We start from the raw sequence: 11,158 nt of genomic DNA, 5'->3' as shown, positions 1-11,158 counted from the left end.
CTTCCAGTTTTCCAGCATGTTTATAGGAATAGTGTCTACATTCTTATCATCCTGGAATTACAGAAACACCTCAAAATTAACTTAAAAGTGCTAGACTTCAGGAACTTGTGGGGAGATAAATCTAGAACTAAAAGTCTTAAGAAACATTTCCTTTTTGAAAAAAAAAGCTTCTGGGCTGTATTTCATCGCTGAATCTTCAGATCTTCAAAACGCCCAGTTCCACATTATAGAAAATAAATGCTACACCTCATTTGCTAAAAACTGACCTCACAGTACATCAACATGTTTGAGCACCGCATCTAACAGCATGAATACTGCAGATACAACAAATGTACTTCCAAATGAACTCAAATATGTAATTTCTTCCTGTACATTATCTCTGCTAGAAAGCTGTCTTTACTCTAAAACTCTGATGTGAGAACACTACTTTCTACCTATCATCAGCAGGTGGCTTCCTTTCTCCTGTGCTAAAGTTTCAACAGCTCAATCCTACAAGACAGTTAGTACTTAAAACAAAGCATCTTTATGAAGAATTAACATTTGCTTTAACTAGCAAATACAAAATGTTGTAAGTAATTATTAATATTGAAACAAATTTGAAGTGTCCTTCAATCATGCGTGTATATATATATAAAATCAGTAAGTGGCATTTTTATGTAAACAGAAGCATCACTGCATTCCCAGCTTAGTAAGAATTTTCAAAGTATATACACGCATATGTTTTCTTGGCAAAACAAAAATGAGAAGTAAACAGAAAAAATAGCTGGCTGCTGACAGCAGGGGTGTCAAAAAGTAGCAAATAACAATTAGATGGTCATTTAGAGCCCCTAAAATGGACAATCATGAACATGAAGTTGATAAACGCTGAAGAAGAGGGAACAGGAGCACTTCTGTTGTTTGTACTGGTGACATCTAAGCTGATGGCCATCTCAAAATTCAACATCCAAAAGAAGTCTGAAACATTAAAATAATAATAAAAAAGACTGAACTACCTGTTACCTGAAATAATGAGGAAACATACTGTCCTGTTTTAGTGTCAATCTGTACAAAGCCATAAGCTTAGAGATGGCACAATATCTATTATAGACAGTATATTCCTTTGAATCCAATGAGAAAGGATTTTTTGAAATCTCAGCTGGAGAGATGAACTTGTTATAAATTATATTCAGTGGCATTACTTGAGAATTATTTTTATTGCAATAGCATTTATTTCCCCTCAAAGCAATTTCAACTATTGCCTTACATACCTTTAATTTCATTTAATAACAATGGGCATATACCCTTGGTATTAAAAAATGACATTTCTTCTTTGTCTTCAGTGCACACAAACCAAACAAAAATCAATACTTTATATTTCCGCACTTCAGTAAGAATAAAGCATCAGGCTCACAATGCTCTCTAATATTCACAGTGGAGTCTTTCAAGGTAAATTACTGAGATTTAAGAATACTACTTGTAAGTCAGCAGTACAGTTCTTTATGCCTCAACACGAGGATCAGTACATAAGCTAACATACATTCCACTAAGAGTAATTCTTTGTGATTGTTTCAGTGAAGAATGTACTCATAAACTAATGTTTAAAAAAGAATGTATTCTACACTTTATTTTTTTTTCCCCCTAGAGGAGAATGATGCCAATTTTGTGATGAAATGCATTATTGACAATCCAATACTCATGCAATATTTGAAGAATAATATCTATCAGCACAGGTAAGCATTCATTTGGAGACACTCTGTAGTTGTCATCAGAAGAAAATTTGTTGTGAAAGTATTTTTTTTTCTTACTTTTTAGAAAAAGGAAAAGCAAATCACCTTTCCAAGACAAACCTTTTTGATGAATATTACAGTAAAGATCTACTTTGGTGTTGCTTATAAAGTAATTTTTTACAGGAAATGTAAACTGATAGATGTTCATGCATCAAATTAGAAGGCAACGTTTCATACACTATCTTGGAAGGATCACTCTAACAAATTCTAATTTAAATTTCATTCCCTTGTAAGTGTAGCTCACTTACCAATTTTATTTTTATAGCAGAACTCTAATAAATCATTAGATTCCACTGAAGTGTGTACACAAAACCTTAAATTTTAGATGTTGTAAATGCAAAGTTATTAAACACTGAGACTCAAAGGACAATTAGCCTAAGTAAAAAATAATTTTAACAAACTGAAAGTAGTGGCATGAAAGCTGCTGACTGCTATTCTGTAAAACAAATGAAAGCCTTTACCAAACAACCTCCCTATTATTCATTTTTAATGCATTCAAGAGTTTTCAGACTTTAATAGAAGGCTTTTCTGCTCTGAGATGTAAATTTAAGGAAGGTAGAATAAAAATTTCCGTATTTCCCAAACATCTACTTTTTAATAAAAAACATTTAAAAAACATTTAAAGAAAACAGAACTGAAGGAGCATGTTTACTGAATCAGACCACGTAGCAAGCCATGCTGACTTCCAGCAATTTTCTGTTGCAAAATTCAGTTTACACATCTGCCTTTAAAACAAAAATGATAAGAAAGATACCTTATCTCTCTAGGCTTCTGGATGCAATTTCAGGGGAAAAAAAAACAACAAGAAGTTCCAGTAAGCTTTCAGAGTCTACTTTTGTGTCTGATGATCTTAACTTAAACCAAAATACCTGGCATCCTGAGTCTGACCAATTGTTAGCTGTTTTTCTCATTTTATATATGCTTCTCATAAAGCAACAGTAAAATTCAAATCTGTATCTACCTTTCTCACATTAATCCTGAAGGCAATTAAATAAACAGTTAAAAATGTCAGAGCTGTATATACAATATTCCATCATGTCTATTAAAAATCACGTCAGCTTCTGAAAGAAAAAACACATACTTTACAAAGCATGCCACCTTTACAACTCAAAAGCAAGAACCAAAGGAAAAGTGCCATCACGTTCTCATCTAGTCATGAATGCTAATGACCAAGATCTACAGGTCAGGTATTGTTTAAGGGATTAAAGATAGCTGGATAACTTCTGACATAACTATATCCTGTTGGAACATATTTCCAAACTGGAAATATGGAATAAAAAATTAAGTGGAATTTTCTTGATATCATCCTGTTTCAGCATTTTCCAATTAATCTCTGTTGACAGTACCAAAATTAAATTAAACAAAGTTAAACAAAGTTGAAATTACTTATCCCCCATAGAATAGTCAGATAATTTCTGAAATAGTTATATGTAGAGACTGGAAAATTTCCTGCAATCCCAAGCAACACAAAGTGGTAGCAGGCAGGCAAGGCAAATCTTGAGGCTACATGCTGCTCAGAAAGCAGAAAGTAAAGCCCTCAGGAAATGATCTTTGGCAAAGGCATTATTTAGTGTGGATGTTGAAGGAAGTTCAACGGAAAACATTTATCAAAAATGCCTGCCCAGAGAGGAAGATATGCTTTTTTAGGGAAAAATGCAAATATTACTCAGCACACCAAGGGCAAAGGAAATAGGAAATGGGCTAGGGAGTTCTCTAAAATAATCTGTCACTGAAAAGTGAGAAAACACACTTGTCTGTTGGCAATTCTTTTTCAAAGCCTCTCAACAGCTCTGGTTCCTTTTGCGGCTCTGTGCCCTTATCTGAAAGTTGGCAACTTCCAATTGAGACTTCTAAAAGGTAGGATGGAAATTTTAATTTGGTTCCTATGTTGATGGATCACATGCGTGTTTGTTACTTGGACCTTTGGAATAACTCATAGAAAAGCACAAACTTACCATGTAAACTGTACAACTCTGCAAAGTTGTATTGGTTGACTTTGCTGCTCTCTACAGAGAAACACCAGTGGCGCAGTCAGAACCTTTCAGGGGCGCTTCTCAAACAAAGGGCAGAGTACTTCTCTGCAGGGCTGTCACTGCTGAGCCTGCCATGTTGGGACACGAGTGGAGCAGGCCCTTTGATAGCTGATGCAAAGAGGAAATGGGTATTCCTCATATGCAACACAAACTCTCAATGAGGATAGAGAGCGTGCTTTGAATGCCGCATTTTTAACCTTGAAGTTCTTAACTATGCAGTAAATCTCACGAATCCCTGAATTGCAAAAATGTATTTTAGAACATGTATATTAGGGTCAACTTTAAAATAAATTTAATGCCATTAATAACTTAAATTGCAGATAGTAAAGAAAAATAGCTGCTTAGAGTGAAGAGAAAATAAATGCTTATTAACTACAGGCAATTTTGCCACAGCACTATTGGTCAAATGAATGGAACAACATGTCCTCACAAAAGGGAATACACCAACAACACTTCCATCAGCCACATCTAAAATTGTCCACTTTGATTATAATTAAATTTCTCAAAGTTAAATGTAAATGTTAGAAATCACAGCTGCTGCAATTAAAGTTGCATTATGTTTTATACAACTAAATGTTACTGGAATGGCCTCAGTCTGACAGATGCTTTCCAGGTTTCTCTGAAAACACAGTGGGAAAGAAAGAGAAGTACACGATACGCAATATTCACATTGCTTAATTCTAGATACCAATAATATGAAACAAAACTATAGATTCCTCAACGGAAAAAAAGAGGCTTCTCCAGAGGGTGATTTAAAGGCACAAAAATTAGGCCTGTTGTTCTAAATTGCACTCAAAGGGCTCATAGAGCTACAGAAAGTGAATCTTTCCCACAGCGTCTGCTATCAAGAATATACACACACAAAAAAGAGCAAGATAAAAAGAAGCAACATCCTGCGAGAATAATCAGTATGATTGCAATCTTGCACTAACTGGTCTCCCTTCTCTATTCACTGCTTGTATCTTTTCCCTTACTCCACTTTCTAGGTTAAGTAATGCTATCATGTTTTCCTCATCATTTCCTCAATTTATAACATAGATAAATAAATGACTTCATCATGAAAGATTCAACTCAATAGTGCACTCACATGCCTAATACATTTCTGAAGTAGGCTTTAATTTATTGTACATCAACAGAGGAAGTGGATCTTTAAGAAAGTTCTCCTAAATAAGGAAAAACAGTCTAAGGGTATTTAATAAAGTTTGATGACCCCTAGAATGCAAAAATGACATATATTACTGCTCTGCCACACCAGTAAATGGAAAGAGTGCCAAAATAATCTAGAAACTGAACATTTTCTGACGGATGAATCAAATGACTTGGCAGGGAGGAAAGAGTTAATAAAATGGGAGAAGCTTGAAGAAAATCCAGTTACCTCCAGGTTTCACAGCATTGGTGTATATTTAGAGGGTTCTCTTTTTTTAAACACTGAGTATCTTAAAGCCATGTAGGTAGTGATGACAGCTAAGTACTCAAATGCCTTTGTGAAGTGTGATATCAGATTCAGATAATTTTCTCTATCAGAATTCATGTAAAAATCGCCACCATCTTGCTGACAATAATAAGCAATAATGCCTTACCCTCTTATCAAGTAGAGATGCATCCCATTGGATTAGATTTGGAGAATAAGTTTGGGAATATCCAGGGCATAAGGAAATTTGTGGTCCTTTTGCCCACCTCATTGCACAGATAACTGGACAGTTTAGGCTTCACTGTAATATCTAGCACTCTGGCTGTTTATTTTTAAATAGTTTGTTAGTTCTACTTTTCACTGCACTGTTAATACATATATTGTGCAACTTAATAAAAAGCGGTCACTATATTTATTGCTCGCTAGTCCTACAATTTAGACATTTTTCTGTTTTTGTTAAAATCCGAACAATTTCAGAAGCAACAACAGGATATCACATTCATGGACACCTAGAACCAAACTGTGTAAAATACTAATAAACACCTTTAGAAACACTCAGCACAGAACAAGGTGATGAATCAAATACTACTTTGTGCACACACTTGTTATCTCTAGCAAGTTTTCTGTATTCATAGGAGCACATCCTACAGTAGAAGAGCTGGAGGAACTGTCCAGTTCCCATTTGAAGCCATCTGTTAACGCATTTCCAGCTATGCAAAGAAGAGTCCCTTAACACTCTGTTCTAATGAGATGTGTGCTACTCGATTTAAACCTGTATGAGTCAAATACTCTCTCCCTAAATATAAAAGGTCAAAATAAGCAGTGAATACACTATATGTGAAAAGATTGAATTCACAGATGTCCAATTTAGAGAACCAGAAACTCCTGGGGCACAGAAGACACAACTAATTTCTGTACAGAATAGACATACGGGATGAACATTTAACTGCTAAACTCCAGTTAATTCTGTTCTATAAAATGCTGCTATCCTATACAGATACCAAATAATACTACATCAGAAAGCATCATCGTGTATTTGGCCTATAACCATATATATGTGTGTGTGTGTATAGTTTAATGGTTCTAAGTTGCCATGCTATCCCACAACTTTATGCTGGACCAAACTGCCACAGTATCTATTTCACATAGTTTTGCGGTACTTACTTTGCTCTCAAGTATACATGCATAAATTAAAACTTAGGGATAACAGTGGCAGCTATGTTTTACAATTTGGCACAGTGAATCTTCAAAAACAGATGAGGCAGGAATTAGTTATTTGGATTCTATTTCAATAAAATTTCAGTATTTGGCTCAGAAAAGGAACAGGATTATCCACGTCTGTCTCTCTTGTGAAAATATGATGTCTTTACATAAAACGTTGTTTACTGTATGTTGGATAATTACATTGTCAAATAATAAGACATTATCAGTTTTATTTACTGAAGATGCTCTAAATTACATGGAAAATGTCCAAGGAACAATAATATCTAGTAATACCAGCCCTTGGAGGAGCTATTTTTTACCCTCTCTCTACACTGCATATTCAGGATTTTTAGACAGAAAAAGCCCCTATATGTAGACCAAAGACTGAAATGTAAATGCCCAGAAGGACAGATCAGCTCCATCAAAGTCTGTATGTCATACCATATTTACAACCAGATCTGACCGCATGATGTTTGGCATAACGTAATCTAGATCAGGCTCACTGAACAAGGTCAGTGGAATGGAAGAATTCGCATCCATCTCATTTTCTCTTACCAAAGAATATACTGTGCACGTGTTATAGCAGCAGATAGTCTGGCCAACACTTTCTCATTTTTCCCCGTATACAAATCCGGCATATCTCAAACACTCTGGATTATACACTAGAAATAACTCTGTGCTGTAAATAACTTGCAAAAATATGCACACACACACACACACACACACACACAGTACCTTAAGGCAGCAGTTTGCTTAGGACTGATGAAACTCTAGGAATTCTTAAATATATGACTTATTGCCTGAATTGAGAAGAGATAAAGCATGATTGAAGACTGAAGCACTTTTAAGGTTTTTTTGTAAACTTTATGGCAAAACAACAACAATATTCATAAATTCCATGCATGGCAGCAGTCCTGTGGGTCCTGTTTCTCTAGGCAACTCTGGACTGTCATATATTGCAGAGATCTTTGCCACTGCATCTGGAACAGCTTAGAATCACAGACTAATTCAAGCTAGAAGGGTCCTTTTGAAGACCCAGTCCATCTTGTCCAACCTTCCTGTCAATCATGGTCAGCTATCAAATAATAGCCAGCATGACGTTTTAACAAAATTAGATACCTAAAGAGATAACTTTAACAGGAACAGTAATGACTTACATAGATACACAACAGATTTTCTATTAGTGACCCTCAGTAATTGATGGCACATATTTCCCCCCCCAACCCCATTTATTTGTTATGCTTTTATGAGCATGAGAACTGTAAAACAGAACCAAAAATCAACCTGGTTCAAGGTCTTGCAGAGGAAAGCAATGTGCTACTGAGCAGTTCAGACTGAGGTGTGGGCCTTTGCGACTTATCTCAGACATATGTCAGCACAGCCTGTATTATTGGTACAGCAGAAAATATCTTGCCAATATCATATCTCAGATGTGAGCTGAACAGATTGCTTGACATTTCCAATGCAGAGCAAAATGTTCTCATGTTCTCTGAACTACTGCAAGTCATAGATTGGGGTGTGAAAAACAGTGAATGACTCTCACAGGCAACACGGTGTAATAGTATGTGGTGTGGCTTTGTTTTCTGACATGGTTAGATATAAAGAAATGTCAAGAAACACCCCTAGGAAAACTCAAAATTTTGAGAAAAGTAAATTTCATTGCAAATAATATTTCAGCTTCTAACTAGAGGCATTTAAGTATTTTAATTTTATATAAATAACTTTAACAACCAGATATTCAAAACATGGATATTGCAATACAACACTCCCAGTTCCAATCCCTTTATTTCCTGTGCCTACTGTTCATATTGTCAACATTTCTGTAGTTCATTTTAGTTGTATCAGTATCTATAGAATTTCAAAATGAATGGAAAATGAATGTATCAAGAAGTCCAAGATATGGAAGCTTGTATAACAGCTTGTATTACACTACTTCAAAATGGAAAGCACCATGTGACACTGTTATCAACTTGCAATTGCTGATATAACACACACTGAGAATTTCCAGGAGCATACTGATATCACTCATGTAATACAACAAGCAAATTGTATGCTGTAATTTACAAAAGAAGGATTAACTAATAGTCAAAGAAAATGGTGCTGACCACATAAAACAGCTCATAAAAGATAAATAATCTGCAATGGCTATAAATTTTTCTGCTTGTAAGGATACCTATTCGAGTAATTTGAAAGACAATTAGATTCTTTTTAATATCCATTCTTGTTTTAGGAGACATAAAGAAAAAGTATCTTTCAAAAAATAAAGAAATTAATCCACATTCAGCTTTTCATTGTTGACTTAATCCACAGTTCAATGTCACCACAGTGCTTTTTCATTTTATCTACTATTCAGTGAGACTTCAGAATAAACACTGAGATGCTTAGTGAGCCGAAGATCTGATGATGTATCGCTCTATTTCCTTTTCACAAGCTGTACTGGCTCCTTCTAAGCGTTCCTCTAAATGTTGTTCAATCAGATTTTACAGAAAAAATGTCCGCCCCCCTGTTTCAAAACTCAAAGCACTTGGGGCATCACTTCCCTCAACATGTTGGCTGTGGCACTGTCACATCTTTCAGGTTGCTGTCCATAGCCACTTCCCTCTGGCTCACCCCGTGCCTGCACTGCAGAACCTCGCCTCCTTTTTAGCTGCTCCTGATGGAGTACAAGCTGCTTGTAAAGGAGTTGAGGGTGGGGACAGGAGCCTATCATCTTCTACCCACTTCACAATTTTAGAATTGTTTGCCTATGGAGAAGCTGTTGGCATTACTGAAGCAAATGCAGATGATGAGATGATGGCAGTGAGTATCTGAGTAAGTGATAACGTTAGGAAGAAATACTGTGAAGCTGAGCGATGTTAGAAAATGTCAATCTTCACACACTTCAAAAATATCTGGAAGCTTTTTTGAAACCTGGCTTTCTGTAATTTTTCAGAAAGGTTGTTTTCTCCTGGAAGTCATCAATATTTTGTCTATTTGGAGTACACTACTTATTATTCATCTGTTACACAATTATTCTGAGTTGTTATTATTTCGCTGTTTATTCATATTGTATGGATTAGAGTCTTTCAGTAAATGTTAAGTAAGAATTTGAATATATATTCTGTGGTTTCCTACATATATGCAGTACAAAGCCTCCATTAAAAAATAAAAGGCAGCATGATTTTAGCAAATAGCAGATCAAAGCTGCCTGTGAAAAAGAATGGTGACTTTATAAGATAACTGGGATTGCTTTCCAAATGTCTGTCTAAAGCATTTCATATAAAATTAATGTATGGAAGTAAACTCAGGTCATACTTCAAATAAGTTCTCCTCTGTAATTAAGTAGGAAGTCTAACTTGTCTAAAAATACTAAGCATCTGACTATAAAAAGCTTAAAGCTGACTTCCTTTAAATCCTAATGCATGGCACAGAAAAAAAAGCCACAAAAATGAGTGTAGTACTGCTGACACAGTTGGACGTCAGATATTTTTATTTAATACCATCTATTAATAATTAATTTTTGAACTCTGACATTACTGCACTAGAAAAGCTGCTGAACACAAATTTAGATCTCTAAATGTGCGTGGTGAAGGAGCTCCAATTTATCCAATCACATATTTTTGGAGATTTGCACATAACGACATGATGCTAGAGTCAGGAAACAGGAAATAAATTACTATCTCAATTTCTATTACTGATAGCATGAAATCTTCAGCAACTAGTAAGATCAAATGCATAATATGTGCCATGATGTAGCCTACTAAAGCTACTAAATTCATTAAGCAGAAGTTATGAGCAACTATGTTGGCTCTAGGATATTTGTTCTTACCCTACAACTGTTATTCATGTCATTAAGAGCATCACAGCAAGAGTATTTGTACTGTGAAATGTATTTAAGCAGGCTTCCAGTCCTACTGCCATTCTTACAAACAGTATTTCAGTAGAAGTGCCTCCCATTCTGTCAGCACGTACCATAAACAAGGAAGCATAAAAGCTAAAGTACGGAAAAAATTGCAAGATTCTCCAATTAATAGTTTGCAGTTTAAAAGAATGATGTTCTATCACTTTTTTAGACCACAAGTAGATGTAGAATTAAATTTGCCTTCTACTGCTTTCCAGTGTCTGCAGTTTTATTTTATGCTCAAACTTCTTTACTTATTGTGGTTCTTCCCATTGGGAATTTTGCTGATGTTTTTAAACACAGGTAACTATGTCAATGAAATTTTACCACTAAAATGCCCCATCCAAGAATACTCCACAAGAAATGGGGTTGAATTTTTGCTTCATAGTTTATAGCTAAAAACACATTTAAGTTCTCACTATAATGTGGTAAGATTTTGAACTGCTGTGAAGCTCAGCTGAAAAATATCCAATGTACTACATTAAAGAGGACAGAAGGCAGAAAGGACAGAGAGTTCTTTTTCCCTACTCGTTACACCACAGCAGGGTGTAAAATTTAAACAAGTAGAGCAGTCTTAGCTATTGCTGAGTGAATTAAAAGAAGCAGAAAAATCTTTTTGGTATGAAATTTACTTCCCCACTTCATGAAGAGGGGAGCTTTTGAGTCCTGTATTTCACAGATAGTGAAAATTATTTTGCTGATACCTGTTATTGAATTGCTAAAATACATTTTCCAAGAGGAGTCATTTGGAGGTCTTGTTTGAAATAATAAGAAATGAAAAGTCAGTTATTTAAGAAACCTATAAATCCCCTCATTTAGGTTTTCTCAGTGATGATTCTTTTAAGTATGTTTTGTTTGAAGCATT

At 35.2% G+C, this 11,158-nt stretch overlaps 1 protein-coding gene across 1 annotated transcript in view; it reads left to right on the top strand.

Annotated features, from left to right (window-relative positions):
* The first annotated feature begins 3,554 nt into the window (after positions 1-3,554).
* The window catches only part of KLHL4 (kelch like family member 4), a 67,711-nt gene continuing 60,107 nt past the window's right edge, over positions 3,555-11,158 (top strand). Inside the window, exon 1 of the mRNA XM_042824969.1 lies at positions 3,555-3,623. The gene's annotated coding sequence lies outside the window, so the exon portion shown is untranslated. The remainder of the gene's footprint in view (positions 3,624-11,158) is intronic.

This window comes from Centrocercus urophasianus, unplaced genomic scaffold (genome assembly GCF_019232065.1).
Source record: "Centrocercus urophasianus isolate 14NV4802_14NV808 unplaced genomic scaffold, USGS_Curo_1.0 seq_24, whole genome shotgun sequence".
NCBI lineage: Eukaryota > Metazoa > Chordata > Aves > Galliformes > Phasianidae > Centrocercus > Centrocercus urophasianus.
Note: the sequence above shows the minus strand (reverse complement) of the source record. Positions and strands in the feature narration are given on the sequence as shown.